This window comes from Theropithecus gelada, chromosome 8 (assembly GCF_003255815.1).
Source record: "Theropithecus gelada isolate Dixy chromosome 8, Tgel_1.0, whole genome shotgun sequence".
Taxonomy (NCBI): Eukaryota; Metazoa; Chordata; class Mammalia; order Primates; family Cercopithecidae; genus Theropithecus; species Theropithecus gelada.
In genome coordinates, this window is record NC_037676.1 from 100,228,597 (window position 1) to 100,249,865 (window position 21,269).

Sequence of the window (21,269 nt, forward strand, 5' to 3'; positions counted from 1 at the left end):
AAGGCTGAGGTGGGAGAATCACCTGAGCCTGAAAGGTTGACGCTGCAGTGAGTCATGACTACACCACTGCACTCTAACTTGGACAACAGATTGAGACCCTGTCTCCAAAAAAAAAAAAAAAAAAAAAAAAAAGAAGGGAAAAGAAAGAAAAAAGAAAACAAAAAAAGAAAAAAGAAAAAAATTCATTCATTCCTATAGAGATGATGCAAGGAGACCATGGGAAAGTCACTGCTCCAGCAACCCTGCCAAAGCCACAGCTGGAGTAGTGTGTGCTGGGCTGGGGGTCTTTTAGGGGAGTGTCTTGACTCTTACAAGAAAGTTGTAAAGGTGATAATAGCAACACAGTCATAAAAGGATTGCTTTCCGAGGAAAGATTAAAGTCCTGCTAAGATGAGAGGCTACCTAATAGTCTGCCTAAATTTGAAATCAAAAGGAAACCAGCATTCTTAGTTCTCACTATTCTTGTGATCAAGTCCCTTTCATGTGAGCTTAATTCAGTAGGAATCTGAATCCACAATTAAATTGCTAGATGTGTCTCCTCTTAGGAGCTTTCTCTTTTCCCTTTCCTAGTAAATCATTGTTAAAGCAATAAATGACCAAATCTAAGACACTGGTGGAACCCTGAGACCTTGGATAAATGGGGGGAAAATTCTCAACAGCTAATATGCAACTTAAAGATAGTGACCTGTTCACCTACTTCCTGGTCACTTCAGATTTAAATGAAATCCCTGTAAGACCATGCATTATAAACCTTGTTTGTCTTTCATCCTTTATAAGAAGATCACAAAATTCCAATAGTAAAAGCAATATAAATTCCTCTGTGGCAGGTAGCGTAGACTCAAGCACAGAAATTCCCACTGCAGGCAATTTCTGCAGTGGAAATGATTTTTTTTTTTCTTCAGATACTGTCTCATACTGTCATCCAGGGGAGAGTGGCATGACCACGGCTCACTGCAGCCTCAAACTCCTTGGCTCAAGTGATCCTCCCACCTCAGCCTTTCTGAGTAACTGGGATTACAGACATGCGCCACGATGCAGACATAGACTCACTAATATCCTTGACAGAAGGTAGTTAGTTGAGTATCACAAGGATGAGGCTATCGGCTTCTAATAGCAGAGCACTTTGTGCCAATTTCTAGGTTTAGGAATGAAAGCAGCAGCAATCTGTGTTGCTGAGCGATGCTTCCATAAATAGCAGGTCCATCCTCCACTTCCAAAGTGAAACCTAGTCTGCAGGTAGTTTCACTAACCTAGAAATTGGCACAAAGTGGTCTGCTATTAGAAGCCAATAGCCTCATCCTTGTGACACTCAACTAACTACCTTCTGTCAAGGATATTAATGAGTCTATGTCTGCATGGTGGCGCATGTCTGTAATCCCAGTTACTCAGAGAGGCTGAGGTGGGAGAATCACTTGAGCCAAGGAGTTTGAGGCTGCAGTGAGCCGTGGTCATGCCACTCTCCCCTGGATGACAGTCTGCAGGTAGACAGGCAGTGTTTCAGCCTTGTCAGTATCCAAGAAAACAAATCATATTTGTACTTACTATTGCGTATGCATTAAGGCTCCCCACTTCACTCTATTCTCTCATTCTTTAACATTATTATTATTTTTTTTTGGTAGAGATGGGGTCTTGCTGTGTTGCCAAGCCAGGCTCACACTCCTGGGCTCAAGGGATCTTCTTGTCTCAGCTTCTCAAGCAGCTAGGACTATAGCCATGCACCACCGCGACTGCCTATTATCTCTCTTTTTTAAAATCTGAGACAGGGTCTTGCTCTGTTGCTTAGGCTGGAATCTGGAATACAGTGGTGCAATCACAGCTCACAGCAGCCTTGACCTCCCCAGCTCAAGTGATCCTCCCATCTCAGCCTCCCAAATAGCTGGGACTACAGGCACATGTCACCACATCCAGCTAATTTTTTGTTTTGTTTGTTTTTTTTTTTTTTTGAGACGGAGTCTCGCTCTGTCACCCAGGCTGGAGTGCAGTGGCGTGATCTCCGCTCACTGCAAGCTCTGCTGCCTCCCGGGTTCACGCCATTCTCCTGCCTCAGCCTCCCTAGAAGCTGGGACTACAGGCACCCGCCACCACGCCCGGCTAATTTTTTTGTATTTTTAGTAGAGACAGGGTTTCACCGTGTTTGTCAGGATGGTCTCGATCTCCTGACCTCGTGATCCGCCCGCCTCGGCCTCCCAAAGTGCTGGGATTACAGGCGTGAGCCACCGCGCCCAGCTCCAGCTAATTTTTAAATTTTTTGCGGAGATGGGGTTTCACTGTGTTGCTTAGGCTGGTCTCGAACTCCTGGGCTCAAGTGATCCTCCTGCCTAGGTCTCCCAAAGGGCTGACATGACAGACATGAGCCACTGTGCCAGGCCTTACCTCATCCTTGATAGGAAGCTGCATCAGTCTGATTCCACAAAACTACAAGGCTCTAAAATCCAGGTTAAAGCCAGTAACCCAGTCCCTTCTACAGCATGGCATAGGGCAAGATCTATTAACAAGCAAAAGGCCCAGTCCTTGTCCTTAGGAGCTCGTGATCCAAGTCAAGATCACATAAAAACATTTGAGTCCCCTTTGAAATGAGTATTGTTTTCCTGAACAAATTTTCAACTTGCTGTAGTTTTTTCCTGATCACTTTCATCCTGTCTTTCCAAGATGGGATATGTTTATTTAGAAATGATTTCACCTGCGACAGCTGCTTCTCTCTTTTGCTCAGGCCTGTAGCACTGGCAGGATGGGCAAGCGTCGTGGACTTCGTACTGCTAGGAGGCTCTGTAGTCACCAATGAGATCAGAAGTGGCATGATACAGTACAAGAAAGCCCATGTGGGCACAGCCCTGAAGGCCAACCCTTTTGGAGGTACTTTTCATGCAAAACGAATTGTGCTGGAAAAAGTAGGAGCTGAAGCCAAAAAGCCAAATTCTGCCATTAGGAAGTGTGTCAGGGTCCAGTGGATCAAGGATGGCAAGAAAATCACAGCCTTTGTACTCAATGATGATTGCTTGAACTTTACTGAGGAAAACGATAAAGTTGTGGTTGCTGGATTTGGTCAAAAAGGTCATGCTGTTGGTTATATTTCTGGAGTCCGCTTTCGGGTTGTCAAAGTAGCCTATGTCTTTCTTTTGGCCCTATACAAAGGCAAGAAGGAAAGACCAAGATCATAAATTTTAATGATGAAAACACTGTAGTAATAAATTTTCATATGCCAAAAAAATAAAAAATAAGAAATTATGCCACCTAGGACAATGGTGCCATCAGTCAGCCTGTCCTCAAAGGAACCCTCTGGACATGGACCCAGCTGTCCATGTAGATGGGGTATCCCAAAGGGAGCACTGCCCTGCCTACAGGGTTCCCCTCCCTGGGCTGGAGTCCAAGCTCATCCACTACCTTGCAACATTCCCTTAACCCTGCAACTCCAGCTCCAACAAATTGGCAGCTGGCCGGATATGAAGATGTTTCCTTTCCTGCCCTTCTGCTTGAGGGAGACGGGGAGGAGCTCCAATAGTTTACATGGGACTCAAACACTGTCTGTCACCTAGGGAAACAGTGCACGTGAGATGACATTGCAATTTTACATGTCTCTTCATGCATTCAGTAGAGCTTTATTTTAGGTTATAGGTCTGTGAGGCAACATGTCTGTTCTTCAGTTTCCTTATACTGTACTCTGGTCCCCTTTGGATTTGACAGTCTCATTTCAATCTGCCCTCTAGGCCAGATAGCTAGGTCTCAACTAAGAAGGATTCTAAGGCAAAACAAAAAAGTTCTAATGTTTACGAGGAGCAAAGGGATGCTTATGTTTAAAGTCTATATTCGAGGCTGTTCACGAGTGTGAGGCCTGGGTCAAATGACTCCCCCGACCCAAATCCCTACTCCACAATAGACTCTCCGTGGAGACAAAGAACTGAGAGTTGGTCCCAAATATAGCTTAAACAGATACCAATTCCAGTTAACTCGTGAACTCTTAGGAGTTCTCAGATAATACATATCTCATTTTTGTCTGCTTACATGAGTGCCCATGTAAGAACTGAAAATCTGTTTTTTTTTTTTTTGGGACAGGGTCTCACTCTGTCACCCAGTCTGGAGTGCAGTGGTGCGATCTCGGCTCATTGCAACTTCTGCCTCCCATGTTTAAGTGATTCTCCAGCCTCAGGCTCACGAGTAGCTGAGATTACAGGCGTGTGCCACTACACCCAGCTAATTTTTGTATTATTATTATTATTAATTTTAATTTTTATTTTTTGAGATGGACTCTAGCTTTGTTGCCCAGGCTGGAGTGCAGTGGCACAATCTCGGCTCACTGCAACCTCCCTCCCAAGTTCAAGCAATTCTCCTGAGTAGCTGGGATTACAGCCTCTTGAGTAGCTGGGATTACGGGTGCCCACTACCACACCCAGCTATCTTTTGTATTTTTAGTAGAGATGGGTTTTCACCATGTTGACCAGGCTGGTCTAGAACTCCTGACCTCAAGTGATCCATTCGCCTCAGCCTCCCAAAGTGCTGGGATTACAGGCGTGAGCCATCGCCCAGTCCCAGAACTAAAAATCTTAACCCCACACTTCTGAATAAGGTTCTCTGTACATCTAGGACATGGCAGGACCTCTAGCAGAAAAGGCAATTTTGGCCTTTTCCTAATCTATAGCCTTAATTATCAACTTGCAATTCATCCTGAAGGTAACCCAGAAATCATTTCATTGTTTGTTCTGACTTTATATTTCAGGACATTGAACTTGCTTTTGCTTCATTTTTTTCTGGCAGACCTGAAGATCATCCCACAAGGTAGAACAACTCATTTGACCTATTTGACTTGGCCCCAAGTGTGCTTTGTACATAGATGAACTATTCTGAAGAATTCCAGTAGAACTCCCTGGGGGGAAAACACCCATTTTAATTGGCATACACCAGAGTCACTGGAATCAGCTACTAAATTACAATTTCCTTACAATTTGGAAGGGTTTGGGGATTGTTATTGTTTTCCTGGTAAATTACTGGATCACACTGGTGTCTTGGAATAAGGCAACACATTTTAAATTTAAGTTTCCATAAACTGTAGCTCAATTTCCCCAGTTCCTAGGGGATTTTCACTGGCCCAGACTCAGGAAGAATTTTCTTCTATGGGATCCAAGACTTCAGAGACCAAACATTTCCTGAAGACTTTCCTCTGCTTTCTGACCTCCACCTACCTCCTCCCAAAGACATAACAAAAAAATGATTTCTGATCAGTGCAGGCAGCCAAGAGTGCCCAGTGGGCCTAAGGAATCCACAATTCTTTCTTGGTATTAAGGTACCATTGAGTTGCCTGATGGCCCGAGTATGTTAACCCCTTGCTTCATGGCTGGAATTTTAATTACCCCTCCTGGAGCTTTTCCGAAGAATTGATTTTGTACGTGGCATTTATTCACATTTCAGAAACCAACTCTATCATCAAATAGGAGTGACGGTTAATTACAAAACAAAGTTCACCCAAAGCACCAAATTATCAGATTGTGGCACATCCAAAAGTTTTGAAACTAGTTAATGCTGCTGTCTCTGCTGGTAGTTTGTTAAAACCTGAACTGGGTTAGTGGTTTGGGAACAGAATTTTGGTGCTTTATAGGAGATGTCCTGGTCTGTTGTAGAGCCACTCACCCCAGCCTCCAGGAACTGGGAAGCTAGTAGAGTGGGGTGCCTGCCACTTTGACTGTCACTGGCCAATCCTGTCTTCTGCATCCCTCCAAGGCTCCATGGGGACATCTAAGGTGAGGTTCCTCCATTTTGCAAAGTTGAAAATATCTCTGCTCATAATTTCAAAAGTCTTGTCTGAACTAGACTTTCCCTGCTCCCTCGGGGTAGGAATTTTGTCTCCTCTCCATCCTGGCATCTTTACCTCCTCCCCACCCCGGGGCCTGGTCCCCAGCCAGTGGACGCTCTGTTAATATGAACTGGCACTGGTGGGGTGCTCTGGGCACTGGCAAGACAGCTGTTGGCGCTTGTCATCAATTAGCCCAATTCTCACCACTTTTTTCTCCATCCCCGTCATCAGTGGGTGCATCCCGCAGATCATGACCCCAAGTTCTAGATATAAGATTCCTGCCATGTCTCCTTTCCCCCGGAAGACCCCTCCCCGAACTCCCACCCGACAGGCCCCTAAAGCTGCCTGTATTCTGAGCCTGGGGCTCCCGACCCCTGGAGTCCGATGCCCGCCTGGGCTCAGGCACGGACAGAGAGGAGCCAGGTGGCAGCAAGCAGGGCGCGCCGCCAGAGTGCCCAGCTCCCGGGGCTGCCCGCAGGGTAGGGCCGCCCTCGCCGCCGCTCCCTCTCCGCGCCTTCCCCATCCCCAAAGAGGACACCCCTCCTTCCGCCCGGCCCGCTCCCCACCCTCGCCGCGGCACCGCCTCCCCAGCCGCCCGCCCTTGCCCAGCGCCTCCCAGGCAGCCAGCGAGCGAGGGGAGCGCTCTGGGATGGGACTTGGAGCAGGCGGCGGCGGCGGCGGAGATAGAGGCAGAGGCTGGGGCTCCGTCCTCGCCTCCCACGAGCGATTCCCGAGGAGAGCAGCGGCCCTCGGCGAGGCTAAGAGGCCGACGAGAAAGACCCGGGTGACTGCGCTCCTGCCTCGCTTCCCAGGCGCCGGCGGCTGCAGGTGAGCGCGGCGCGCTTTCCCCCGGCTCTGCGCGGCCGGGCGGCCCCGAGGTGCAGGCGGACCGACCCACCGACAGACAAACCGAGCTCTGGCTGCCCGACGCGCAGGCGCCCTCCCCAGGCCCGCACTGCGGCCCCCAGCGCCCCGGGGCCCCGGCGCTTTCGACCCCTCCGAGGACAGCGGGAGAGGGAGGGAGTCGCTGCCCGACCCCTCAGCGGGAGAAGTCCCGCCACCCCGGCCGGGAGAGCTGGGCGCGCTCCCTGCGCAGGACAAGCCGCGCCGCAGCCGCCCCGGAGTGCCCCGTGGGGGCGCTGTGGCCCGCAGCGGGGACGCCCAGACCCCGGCCACCGCGACCGGGGGAAAGGGAGACCTGTTGAGTGGGTATGCGGGGTGATTCCTATTCCACGGACAGCCGATGGCTCCCTCTTCTCTCCTTAGAACCTGGTATTTTCATGCCCGTGTCATCTGGATTTTGTTCTTGGGTTCTCTATGGCAGCTAAACCTCCAGCTTCCCCATATTATGGAAGAGGCAGAGAAAGGGGAAGGCATTTTGTGGTAGTTGCTAGAAACCCCAGAACAGTTTGGAGCCGTTTGGGGAGAGGACAGAGAAATGGGGACTGTCCCTGGTAGGGTGTCCAGGACTGGGGACACAGGAAGGTGCTCTCCTCAGGGACACTCGCGCCCACCCTGAACAAACCCAATTGACCAAGTTTCAATTAGTCATAAATCAGGAAGCCATAATGCATCTGCACCAAGCACACTTACAATCGGCCTAAAGGAACGGTCGAGAGCAGAGACTGGGGTCAGCCTGCTTGGGTTTCAACCTCAGCTGTGAAGTTGGGTACCCAACTTGAAGGTAACCAACTACTGTAAGCCTCAGTTTCCTCATCTGTCTAATGAGGATGGTAATACCCACAGAGCTGTGAGGATTAAGTGAGATATGGCGACCGGGCGCGGTGGCTCACGCCTGTCATCCCAGCACTTTGGGAAGCCGGGGCGGGCGGATCACCTGAGGTCGGGAGTTGGAGACCAGCCTGACCAACATGGAGAAACCCCGTCTCTACTAAAAATGCACAATTAGCCAGACGTGGTGGCGCAGCGCCTGCAGTCCCAGCTACTCGGGAGGTTGAGGTGGGAGAATCGCTTGAACCCAGGAGGCGGAGGTTGCGGTGAGCCGAGATCGCGCCATTGCACTCCAGCCTGGGCAACAAGAACTAAACTCCATCTCAAAAAAAAAAAAAAAGATATGGCAAGTAAAGTCTTTAGAACATTTCCAGGAGCATCCTAAGATTAGGTGAGCTCAATTGCTTGTCTTTCCAGAAATAGCAAGGAGCTGCTATGAGCAGTGAATGCACCTCTTCCCCAGTTCGGAAAGAGAGGCTCTCCATGGATACGTGAGAGTAGCAGATAAGCCATGTGTATTCAGCTGGCCATGCAGGAGTCCACACCGGGGCAGTTCTCCCTGCTTGCTTCCAAAGGGACCACCTCATAAAACCATTTCAAAATACCAAGATGGGTTTATGGCCTGGAATGTTTCCTCTCAGTCCCTGAAACTGGGCGCTTAGAATCCCCTGTGGAGAACGAGATGCTTGTGGCTCTTCACCTTGCATTTTCCTATCTGTCCACACTTTTTACTTTTATTTCTGCCAATAGAATTCAATCTCAGGCCCCCAAGTTACCAGGACACTGTCTTCTATAAATCGGGGCTCTGGGGTTCCCTGTTGCCAGAGTGCAGACCCAGGCAACCCAGGGCCACCAAGGCCTGAACTTGCTTGTTGGAGGTGTCAGAGCAGAGTCGGAATCTGAAACACCCTCAAGCAGCTGTCGTGCCCTAAGCTCTTATCAGCGAGTGCCATATGTCTTTGTTTAGCAAAAGGTAAAAGTGTGGCCTGAGATTTAAAGAAAAGGAGAGATGTTTGCTCTTTGAAATAAGAGAGCCATTGGAGGTTCTGGAAAAAAAATTCTACAGTTTATCTAGAAACAGTTCTGACTGGCACCTACGAGAAGGCAAGGCATGAGGTGGGGAGAGGAAAAGGGGGAGTGACAGGCTTAGGCCTTAGGAAAAGCAGGTCGAAGAGGGTGTGATGGGTGTAACACTGGCCTGAGCAAGGTGTTGGGTGTGAGGCTGGACAAGCAGTGGGAGAGGTGAGTGGGGGAGGTTTAAGATCAGTCAAGCTGGCAGAGTGCCTCTAATGCTGTCCCTGGCACTCACTGCCCTCTGGTCTGTAGCACATGCAGGAGCATCCCTTCTAGGGATTCCCTGTCTTCTAGGGAAGCTATGGAGGACTCCCCTGTTTAAAGCATATGGGAAGATAACTCAGGAGGGCCAGGGAAAGAGGGAGGCTGAGAATATACCAAGGGGAGAATGGGGAATGCCATTGCTATTGCTAGTGAATTGTGCCAGGGAGGTCCTTCCAAGGGACCACTTGCCACTTGGAGCTTCAGCCCATGAGGTCATCCTTGAACCTTGCCATGTGGCTCAGCAGACAGCCACCACTGCCTGAAGGGAGCTCAGATGGAATGGCAGGCCTGGGCCGAATTCCAGAGGCCTGGGCTATTGTCATAATTGGTGGTAGTGACTATGACAGTGGCTTTGACATGGATGAGATGGAGTTGGGGTACAATCCAAAGGACACTGCTCTTAGCACCCGAAGGACGTGGGTTCCAGTTCCAGTCCCTCATACCTGCAAAGATTTTGGAAAATTACTTAGACTCTCTGTGCCTGACATCTGTTTCTTCATCTGTAAATGAAGAATAGATTTTTTTGGGAGAATTAAATTAGTTAACATGTGTTCAATGCCTAGCTCAGAATAAATGATCGATATTTGTTAGCTATACTTGCTATTATTGTCTGAGCCTCGGTTATGTCATCTGTCAGATGGACATTATACTACGTCATAGGGTTGTTGTAAGGGTTAAATGAACTAATTAGTGTGAATGTATCCAACAGTGTGCGAAGGGTGTAAAGTACTCAAAGTGAGTCAATTGAAACGGAAAATTTCACAAAATACCTGCATGTAAAACTCAGTGGCTGAGCAGGTGGATCAGCTAACATTTTTGGAAAGTTATTCTAAAAGTACTGTCAGAGAAACCTTTATCTACTTATGGAAAGTGGGGCTCACTGCCCATGGGGATACCCTGTAGTTATTTTATGTTGTTGTATTAGTTGCCTATTGCTGCTATAACAAATTTCACAAACATAGTGGCTTAAAACAACCCAACGTTGTTATCTTGTGGTTTTGAAGTTCAGAACTCTGAAATGGGTTTCATAGAGCTAAAATCAAGGTGTCAGCAGGGCTCTGTGCTTCCTTTTGTAGGCTCTTGGAAACATGTCTTTCATTTTCCAACTTCTAAAAGCTGACTACATTTCTTGGCTCCTGGTTCCTTCTTCTATCCTCAAAGCCAGCAACAGCATCTTCCAACCCTCCTCTCCATCCTGACTCTCCTGTCTCCCTCTTACAAAACCACACCTAGAAAATCTGAGCTAATCAAGACAGAGTCTCGCCCTGTTGCCCAGGCTAGAGTGCAGTGGTGTGATCTTGGCTCACTGCAGCCTCCGCCTCCCAGGTTCAAGTGTTCTCCTGCTTCAGCCTCCCAAATAGATGGGATTACAGCCATGAGCTACCACGCCCGGCTAATTTTTTTTTTGTATTTTTAGTAGAGACAGGATTTCACCATGTTGGCAAGTCTGGTTTCGAACTCCTAACCTTAGGTGATCTGCCCACTTTGGCCTCCCAAAGTCCTGAGATTACAAGCGTGAGCCACCACACCCGGCCCAAAGTCCCTTTTGCCATGTAAGGCAACAGTCACAGGTTCTGGGGATTAGGCCATAGACATCTTTGACATATTATTCTGTCTGCCAGAAATATTAGAGTATTAGATTGGGCATGATGGTAAGAAAAACTATTTAGAAAAAAGAAAGAAATATTAGAGTATTAGAGAAAATGATCTAAATCAAAGAGTTTTAGCTTACTGCTGTTTAGGGCTTCTCCCTGTACCCTCCCAGTTAAGTGAGTTTGTTTTCACATCTCTTTTTTTTTTCTTTCTTTTTTTTTTCCCCAAGACAGAGTTTCTCTGTGTTGCTCAGGCTGGAGAGCAGTGGCACAATCTCTGCTCACTGCAATCTCTGCCTCCCAGGCTCAAGCGATCCTCCTGCCTCAGCCTCCCAAGTTGCAACACCATGTCTGGCTAATTTTTGTATGTTTAGTAGAGACAGGGTTTCACCACGTTGGCCAGACTGGTCTCAAACTCCTGACCTCATGATCCACCTGATGCAGCCTCCCAAAGTGCTGAGATTGCAGGTATGAGCCATCACGCCTGGCTGTTTTCACATGTCTTAAAGACCAAAAGCTCAAGACCAGAGGGGTCAAAGCTGTGGATCAAATCTCCATTTGTCAGCCCAGGGCTTCTTGAAACTCAGTTCAGAAGTGGCTCCTTCCTGTCCTTTTTGGGCTTTCTCCCTCCCCTTGAGTAACCCTCAAATTTGTTTCTTTTTTTGATTTTTTTTTTTAAACTTTTAAAAATAGACACAGGGTCTCGCCATGTTGTCCAGGCTGGTCTTGAACTCCTGAGCTCAAGTGATCTTCTTGCCTCAGTCTCTCAAAGTGCTGAGATTACAGGCGTGAGCCACCACACCTGGCCAGTAACCCTCAACTTTGGCCCTTAGAACAGTCTCTGTTTCTCCATCAACAGCATTTGCCGACTTTTCTAGCTGCTTCTCCTCCTCCATTTCTAACGAAATAGAAAAAATGCCCCCACGTCCAGAGCAAGATCTCTGTGAAGCAAATCACTCTAGTGACGTTTGACCTCCCTGAAATTCCCAGACGGTGTCTGTACTAGTTTCCTATTGCTGCTGTAACAAGTTAGCACAAACTTAGTGACCTAAAACACAGATTTATTATCTTACAGTTCTGGAGGCCACAATTCTATAATGGTTCTCATGGGGCTAGAAATCCAGGTGTCAGCAGGGAGAATTTGTTCCCCTGCCTTTTCCAACTTCCAGAGGCTGCACACATTGCTTAGTTTGCTTCCATCTTCAGAGCCAGCAATGTCAGGCTGCATCCTTCTCTCACTGCCACCCCTCAGATCTCTCTTCTGCCTTCTTTTTCTTATCCTTTTTTTTTTTTGAGACAAGGTTTTGCTCTGTTGCCCAGGCTGTCGTGCAGTGGTGCAGTCGCGGCTCAATGAAGCCTCAGTCTCCTGGGTTTCAGTGACCCTCTCACTTAGGCTCCCAAGTAGCTGGGACTACAAGGATGTGCCACAATGTCTGGCTAGATTTTTTTTTTTAATTTTCATTTTTTGTAGAGACAGGGTCTCTCTATCTTGCCCAGGCTGATCTTCAACTCCTGGGCTCAAGCAATCCTCCTGCCTTGATTTCCCAAAGTGCTGGGATTATAGGCATGAGCCATCATGCTCTGACCTCTTCTACTTTTTTTTTGAAACGGAGTCTTGCTCTGTTGCCCAGGCTGGAGTGCAGTGGTACGATCTCGGCTCACTGCAACCTCTGCCTCCTGGGTTCAAGCGATTCTCCTGCCTCAGCCTCCTGAGTAGCTGGGATTACATGCGCGAGCCACCCTGCCTGGCTAATTTTTGTATTTTTAGAAGAGATGGGGTTTCACCATGTTAATCAGGCTGGTCTCAAACTTTTGACCTTGTGATCTGCCCACCTTGGCCTCCCAAAGTGCTAGCATTACAGGCTTAAGCCACTGCGCCTGGCCTACAAACTTCTTATAGAAGTATACATACAAAAAAGTACACTAATCAAGGATGCAGCTGGATTAATTTTCATGCCATAAACCCATGTGTAACCAGCATTGTGATCAATAGAACATTGCCAGCACCCAGAATCCCCCCTCAGGCTCTTTCTATGCACTAACAAACCAAGTATAACCAAAATCCCAATTCCTATGATTGTAGATACATTTTATCCATTTTTGAATGTTATTTTGTTCAATATTATATTTGTAAATTTCTCATGTTATCATACGCCATAATTAATTATTTTTTATTGCTGTGTAATATACCATTGTATCGCCACACCACAGTTGTTCTGTGCTATTGTACAGGGCTATTGAGATTGTTTCCATTCACACTTCTCCTTTTTTTTTTTTTGAGATAAGGTCTCTCTCTGTCACCCAGGCTGAAGCACAGTGGCGTGATCATAGTTTGCTGCAGCCTTAACCTCCTGGGGCCCAAGCAATCCTCCCACCTCAGCCTCCTGAGTAGCTGGGACTATAAGTGTGTACCACCATGCTCAGCTAATTAAAAAAAATTTTTTTTTTTTCTGGGTCGGGCGCGGTGGCTGATGCCTGTAATCCCAGCACTTTGGGAGGCCGAGGCAGGCAGATCATCTGAGGTTGGGAGTTCGAGACCAGCCTGACCAACATGGAGAAACCCCATCTCTACTAAATATACAATATTAGCCAGGTGTGGTGGCGCATGCCTGTAATCCCAGCTACTCTGGAGGCTGAGGCAGGAGAATCGCTTGAACCTGGAAGGTGGAGGTTGCGGTGAGCTGAGATCGCGCCATTGCATTCCAGCCTGAGCAATAAGAGCGAAACTGAGTCTCAAAAAAAAATTTTTTTTTTTTATAGAGACGAAGTGTCACTTTATTGCCTAGACTGCTCTCAAATTCCTGGGTTCAAGTGATCCTCCCACCTCAGCCTCCCAAAGTGCTGGGATTATAGGCATGAGCTTCTGCTCCTGGCCTACACTTCATTTTGAAAGGGAGTGATTACCTACCCATATCTCAATTGTCATAAATGCAATTCAACCTGCAGAAATTCAGGAAGGGAAGATTGTATTTAGCACTGGTGCAAATGTGTTCATTAGGAGAGACTTAAAAATGGTCTACTGGTTAGGATTATGTTCAGCTGCAAGTTACAGAAAAAGTGAAATGACAGTGGGTTAAAGAAAGAAGTTTATTTCTGTGTTGTGTTCAAGAAGTCTGGAGACAGTGAGTGTCCAAACTGTGTGTGTGGGGTGAAGCCCCATGACCTGTGCCTGGTTGCTTTTAGCATGCATAGCTTCCATTTCCATGCAGTCTCACCCAGGATTTCGGGATGACTGCTGAGTACTAAACCAAAAAAAAAAAAAAAGAAAAAAACAAAAAAAACTTGATGTTAGAGAGGCAGATAAGGCATTTGAAAACATTGTTTTATGGAAAAAAAAGTTTTATGGAACATTTATAAAATGAAAAAAGCAATTTTTCTAAATTAACATGTTATTTTATAACTTAAAATGTTTTAAATGTGTTTTTTGACTAAATTGATACATTATTATAAGTAGATACTTGACATTTCATCTGTATCCTTTAAAATATTCAAGTTGACCAAGAAATTGTATGTGGGGTCTTCCAATCAGGAAAAATAGGAGCCAGGCACAGTGCCTCACACCTGTAATCCCACCACTTGGGAGGCCAAAGCTGGAGGATCATTGAGCCCAGGAGCTCGCCACCAGCTGGACAACATGGCAAAACCCCATCTCTACAAAATATACAAAATTGTGGTGGTACTGGTGTAGTCTCAGTTACTGGGGAGGCTGAGGCAGGAGGATCGCTTAAGCCTGGTAGGTCAAGGCTACAATGAGCCATTATTGTGCAACTGCACTCCAACCTGGGCATGCAAGATTGTCTCAAAAAAAAAAAAAAAAAAAAAAAAAGAAGTCCGGGCATGGTGGCTCACGCCTGTAATCCCAAAACTTTGGGAAAGCAAGGCGGGTGGATCACCTGAGGTCAGGAGTTCAAGACCAACCTGGCCAACATGGTGAAACCCCATCTTTACTAAAAATACAAAAAATTAGCTGGGTGTGGTGGCGGTTGCCTGTAATTCCAGCTACTCAGGAGGTTGAGGCAGGAGAATCACTTGAATCCAGGAGATGGAGGTTGCAGTGAGCCGAGATCACGCCACTGCACTCTAGCCTGGGCAACAAGAGCGAAACTCCATTTCAAAAAAAAAAAAAGAAGAAGAAGAAGGAAGACATTATCCTCCTGTTACAGTCCCCTACATTCAGGCAAACATAGTATGGAGAGGAAGACATGGGCTTGACTTAGGTACTTTTTGGATGCAGAACCAGGGCCATTTTGCTCAACTAATATTTTGTTAATTAATGAAAGATCAATACATATGTTTGTTCAAATTAATAATTTTTTAAAAAAATTATTCATACAATTTGGTACCTAGCACAAGGAGCAAACAGAGGTGACAAGGTGTGTGCTGCAGCAGACAACAAACCCATTGTCAGGGGTCTATGAAGCAATCAGTTCTCATTAGAAAAATGAGAGAATATTTTACAGCATGAGTGACATGTGAGCTGAGGCTTGAGGACTGAATGCAATTTCAATGAATGTAGAATGTAGACATTTCAGGGCAAGGGACGGCATGGATGGAGGTGCCCTACCATGACAAGAGTGTGAGTTCTTCAAGCCCTAATGGGGAGGCTGGGGTGGATGTGGGGGGCCGTTATGGTCTGAGAGATGGGCAGTGGTCAGTCAAGGAGGGCCTTGAATGTTAACATTGCACAGTGAGGCCACAGGCCGATTCAAAACAACAAGGGAAGGGCCAGTAGGTGAGGGACCCAAGGCACAGAGGGCAGTTCTGAGGCTCCTGGGAGTCTGATTGAGAAAGGGTGAGGGTAGAACGTTTGCTGCAGCAGTGGGAACCATCAGGAGGCCTGGACAGGGGAGCCGTACAGAGGCGGGAACACCAGAATTTATCCATTCACAAATGTGTTGAGGATGCAGAGGACACGTGGAGGCTGGCTCCAAGTTTCTGGTCTGGATGGCTGGGCGGATGTGGTTAGCAAGACCATGAAAGGATTTGAGGAAAAGATGACTTTGTGTCTGGACAGGCTGAATTGGCAAGCAGGCCTGCACCACTGGGTGGAAGTTACAGACAGCATCAGGTCAACAGCGTGGAGAACCGAGGTCTGACATTTAGAGCTGCCTGAAGATCGTGGATGGCCTTGAGTCCTAACCAGATGTCTCCCCGTTTGCCAGGGATTCCAGGATTAGGCAGAAGACAGGAAGGTACCCCTGAGATTCACGCAGCTCCAGTATTGTATGATTATCTGTGAATGCACAGAACAGTTGGTGTGCATACCTGGTATGCTGACAGAGAGATCTTGGGCAAAACTATTGAGCCTGATGTCTAAGAATTTATCATTAGAAAAATCTTTCTTTCTTTTTTTTTTTTTTTTGAGACCGAGTCTCACATTGTCACCCAGGCTGGAGTGCAGTGGCGCCATCTCAGCTCACTGCAACCTCCACCTCCTGCATTCAAATGATTCTCCTGCCTCAGACTCCCAAGTAGCTGGAATTACAGGTGTGTACCATCATGCCCGGGTAATTTTTATATTTTTAGTAGAGATGGTGGAACAGGAATTAAAAGAAATTAAAGAATGTGTAAGCAGAAACTCAGTTGTATATAAGAAAACGCAATTCCCCCTGAGAAAGAGAAAGAGCCGGAGTCCTTTAAAAATTAACTGCCTGTTTTTCTGTGGCGAGTGAGCCTTATCTCTCCTCCTTTCCCAGGCATTGTGAAGACCCTGTTTCTCTAGCTGTGCAACTGCAAGGTCACTAGACAGATAAACTCAAATCGTAAAACGTGTTTTTCCTTGGAAAGTAAGAAATGATGTAATGCATGTGTCTTAATTAATTGAACAATTGTCTTTGTTTCTTGCTTCTGTAATATGCTTCCCCCTGAACAGATCTCCCCCCACCCCACGAAATGCTTAAAAAGTAACTTAACTCTTTGTTCAGGGCTCAGTCCTTTGGATGTTAATCTGACTGGGCCAGTGCACTTAAATAATAAATATCCTCCTCAACCCCATCGATCTCTCTGATTCCTTAAAAAATCCCGCTACAATGGGATTTCACCACGTTGTCCAGGCTGGTCTCGAACTCCTGGCCTCAAGTGATCCATCCTCCTTGGCCTCCCAAAGTGCTGGGATTATAGGCGTGAACCACCACACCTGGCCTGAAAATCTTATTCTTAACGAGTAGACTGACTGCCTGAGAGGGGCCAGGGTACAATCTTGTCTCTGCCAGGTAACGAGCTCTGAGGCCTTGGAGCGGTCTTTCCACCTATAATCTTAGTGTTCCATCCGTCAAGTTTGGAACTCATCCACCTCACAGAATGACTGTGGAGATCAAATGAGAGGATACTGTGCAAAATGCCCAGTTCACTGGCCAGCCCATCCAGACACTTAATCAATATTAGTGTCCTGTCCCCTTTCTCTTTTTGTCTGGAGGTGGGGTTGCCACTGGAGAGGGGATCTTGCCACCTTCTTCAGGATAGCAGGATCTTGCCAATGGTCTGGTTTAGATGAAGAAACTTGGCTCCCAGGCCATGCCTCTTATTTTATGGATGACTAGTTAAAGCCAGAGAGCTGTTACCTAGGTGAGGTCACGCAGGTGTGTAGAACCAGGCCTCTGGTCTCAAGGATCGCAGCATACATTTCAGGCTCTGGAGGGAATTCTACTTGCCTGTCGATTTACTTGCAACAGTGATGCTTAGAAGAACCCGTAGCTAAGACAGAATAATCTCCTTCTCTCTCTCTTCCCCCACCCCCTTGGTAAAGTTAAATGAAAAGACTCATTGTCCCATGGAGAAGAGAAAAATTGCTAAAACAAAAGTCAAAGCCGTTGTATTATTTTAAAATATTCTTTGCATGTTCCCCAATGCTTCATGGAATCTGTTCAGATTGAATTAACCTCTATTTCTCAGCACAGCAATTCTTCTCAGATGCCCATATATGAAAGGAACTGTTCTCAAACACCATTCATTCCATTTTCCAGTTAGAAATGGGTCCTGATATTCAAATGCTGACAGCTGTAAATGCCAAACTGAGAAACAATCATTGAGATGGATATATGCACTGACTTATTTTTTGTTTTGTTTTGTTTCACTGCCATTGCAGTTTTTAGGAAAAAATCTATCTTGTCTGGTATTGATATTGCCACACTGATTTGATTTTGGCATCTATATAGTATCCTTTTCCCATTCCTTTATTATTTATCTTTCTTTTTTTTTTTTTTTTTTTTTTGTCAGATTCTCACTCTGTTGTCCAGGCTGGAGTGCAATGGTGTGATCTTGGGCTCACTGCAAGCTCCGTTTCCCAGGTTCAAGCAATTCTTCTGCCTCAGCCTCCTGAGTAGCTGGGATTACAGGCATGTGCCACCATGCCTGGCTAATTTTTTTGTATTTTTAGTAGAGACCGGGTTTCACAATGTTGGCCAGGCTGCTCTCAAACTTCTGACCTCAGGTGATCTGCCCGCCTTGGCTTCCCAAAGTGCTGGGATTACAGGTGTGAGCAGCCATGCCCGACCCTTATTATTTATCTTTTTTACAAGCCCACAGCTAACATCATAATTCCTTTTTAAAATTTATTATGTTTAATTTACTTTATTTAAAAATATGTTATATTAAAAATATTTCTACTTAAAGGAACTTTAGAAAATTTCATGTTAGTTTTCAAGTCCCTGTAAGATTTTCTTTCTATTTTTCTTTTTTTTTGAGGCAGGGTCTTGCTCTGTCACCCAGGCTGAAGTGCAGTGGCGGTGATCATGGCTCACTGCAGCTTTGACCTCCTGGGCTCAAGTGATTCTCCCACCTCAGCCCCGCCCCCGAGTAGCTGTTCTAAGTTTTCTTCCTTTGTGCCACCATGCCTGGCTAATTTTTGTATGTTTTGTAGCAATGGGGTTTCGCCATGTTGCCCGGCTGGTCTCTAACTCCTGGGCTCAAGCGATCTGCTCACCTTGACTTACCAAAGTTCTGGGATTCCAAGTATGCACCACGGTGCCGAGCCGAGGTTCCAGTTTCTTCACATCCTCACCAACACTTGCTTATGTTGGTCTTTTAAAATTTGTTTTTTAATTTTTTCATATTCCCAGGTCATATTATACTCTTTTCAATTCCAGCTTATATTATGCTCTTTTCAATTTTATCTATTCTAGTAGATTTGTTGCGGCATCTTATTGTGCTTTTAATTTGTATTTTTCTAATGACTAACGCTGTTGAACATGTTTTCATATGTTTATTTTTCATCCATGTATCTTCTTTGGTGATGTGACTATTCAAATCTTTTGCACATTCTGAAGTGGGTTGTTTATCCTCTTCTAACTGAGTGATAAGAGTTTATATAGTCCCGGCCAGGCACTGTGGCTCACGCCTGTAATCCTAGCACTCTGGGAGGCCATGGCGGGCAGATCACCTGACATCAGGAGTTCGAGTCTGGCCTGGCCAATATAGTGAAACCCCATCTCTACTAAAAATACAAAAATTAGCCAGGTGTGGTGGGACATACCTGTAGTCCCAGCTACTTGGGAGGCTGAGGCAGGAGAATCACCTGAACCCAGGAGGCAGAGGTTGCAGTGAGCCAAGATCGCGCCATTGCACTCCAGCCTGGGTGACAGAGTGAGACTCTGTCTCAGAAAAAAAAAAAAAGAATTTATATAGTCTGGATAGAAATAATCGATCAGAAACATATTTTACAAACATTTTCTACTAGTCTGTGACTTGTCATGCCATTGCATTTTGTTTGTTTGTTTTGAGACAGAGTCTCATTCTGTTGCCCAGACTGGAATACAGTGGTGTAATTATGGCTCACTGTAGCCTCAACCTCTCGGGCTCAAGCAATCCTCCAGTCTTAGCCTCCCAAGTAGCTGGGACTGCAGGTGCGTGCCACCCTCCCCAGCTAATTTTTTTTTTTTTTTTTGAGACGGGGTCTCACTCTGTCCCCAGGCTGGAGTGCAGTGGCACAATCGCGGCTCACTGCAAGCTCCGCCTCCCGGGTTCACGCCATTCTCCTGCCTCAGCCTCCCGAGTAGCTGGGACTACAGGCGCCTGCCACCACTCCTGGCTAATTTTTTTGTATTTTTAGTAGAGACGAGGTTTCACCGTGTTAGCCAGGATGGTCTCCATCTCCTGACCTCGCACCTCGGCCTCCCAAAGTGCTGGGATTGAGCCAGCATGAGACACCACGCCCAGCCTAAGTTTTGTATTTTTTGTAGAGACAAGGTTTTGCCATGTTGCCTTGCCTTAGCCTCCCAAAGTGCTGGGATTACAGGAGTGAGCCACTGCACCCGGCCTTTTGCCATTGCATTTTGATAAAAAGAAAGTTTTAAATATTTTTAGATACTAATGTGTATTTAACAGTTATGGATTTGTATGTCATTATTAGGATAATATACATAAGTAAGCATAAAATCTGTCTAATATGCATTAAGTGGCTTAATATGACAAAATTAGAAGTGTATGCTTTCTTTTTCTTTTCTTTCTTTCTTTTTTTTTTTTTTGAGATGGAGTTTTGCTTTTGCTCTTATTGCCCAGGCTGGAGTGCAATGGCATGATCTTGGCTCATTGCAGCCTTCACCTTCCAGGTTTAATCGATTCTCCTGTCTCAGCCTCCCATGTAGCTGGGATGACAGGCATGCACCACCATGCCCAGCTAATTTTGTATTTTTAGTAGAGACGGGGTTTCTCCATGTTGATCAGGCTGGTCTCGAACTTCTGACCTCAGGTGATCCACCCACCTTAGCCTCCAAAGTGCTGGGATTACAGGTGTGAGCCACCGCACCCGGTCAACAGTGTATACTATTGATTGGTTTGATTACAGAATAATACCAATAATAATAATAACAGCAACAACAGGCCAAGTGTGGTGGCTCATGCCTGTAATCCTAGCACTTTGGGAGGCTGAGGTGAGTGAGGAGTTCAAGACCAGCCTGGGCAACATGATGAAACCCCACATCTACTAAAATACAAAGAATTAGCTGGGCATGGTGTGGCGCACCTGTAGTCCCAGCTACTGGGGAGGTTGAGGCATGAGAATTTCTTGAACCGGGAGGCGGAGGTTGCAGTGAGCCAAGATCACACCACTGCACTTCAGTCTGGGCGACAGCGAGACTCTGTCTCCAAATAGTAACAACAACAACAACAACAACAACAACAACAATAGCTAACACTTATTCAGCACTTCCTATGTGCCAGACAGTGTTTGAAGTGCTTTAAATATATCTACATATGAACTGATTTATTCTATATAACAATGAGGTCTACTGTTATCTCCATTTTAAAGATGAGGAAACTGAGGTCAAGAGAGGGTAAGTAACCTGCTCAGGGTTAGACAGCTAGCATTATTTTGCTTTGTTTATTTTTAACTGCTCACTCTTCACCTATCTTCAGTGCCTTTTTGTTAGCAATGGTGACTTGGAAATACAAACATTTCTTGAAATCCACATTAAACCCAAACCACATGCAATGATGTTTGTTTTTTGGAAATGATCACACACCACATCATATTCCAAGTGTTTGATTTGAGTGCAAATGCCTCAGAGTGGAAGTGGGCCTTGAGAGCATGTTGTATACATTTTGAAACAAATAAGCCTGGACTTTTTATCTGTTCAGTTTGGAGAAAGGGGAATAGTAATAAAATAATAAATCACATATAAATGATGAAATAGACTGAATAGTGTTTTATAAAATAAGGTGAGGGCATGATGGCACACCTGTAGTCCCAGCTACTCGGGAGGCTTGGGTGGGAGGATCACTGGAGTTCAGGAGTTCAAAGAGGCAGTGAGTTACTGTGCCACTGCACTCCAGCCTAGATGACAAAGTGAGACCCTGTCCTCCCACCCCTAACAAAAGCCCTGAGATGATAA

At 46.1% G+C, this 21,269-nt stretch overlaps 1 protein-coding gene and 1 pseudogene across 4 annotated transcripts in view; both read left to right on the top strand.

Moving 5' to 3' along the window:
• The first annotated feature begins 2,728 nt into the window (after window positions 1-2,728).
• On the top strand, window positions 2,729-3,202 carry LOC112629917 (annotated as a pseudogene). Its single transcript, XR_003120769.1, has one exon. The product of XR_003120769.1 is annotated as a 40S ribosomal protein S23 pseudogene (transcript).
• Window positions 3,203-6,165: 2,963 nt separating this feature from the next.
• The window catches only part of MATN2 (matrilin 2), a 170,050-nt gene continuing 154,946 nt past the window's right edge, over window positions 6,166-21,269 (top strand). For all 3 annotated transcript variants that reach the window (XM_025393743.1, XM_025393744.1, XM_025393745.1), the window contains exon 1: window positions 6,166-6,610. The gene's annotated coding sequence lies outside the window, so the exon portion shown is untranslated. The remainder of the gene's footprint in view (window positions 6,611-21,269) is intronic.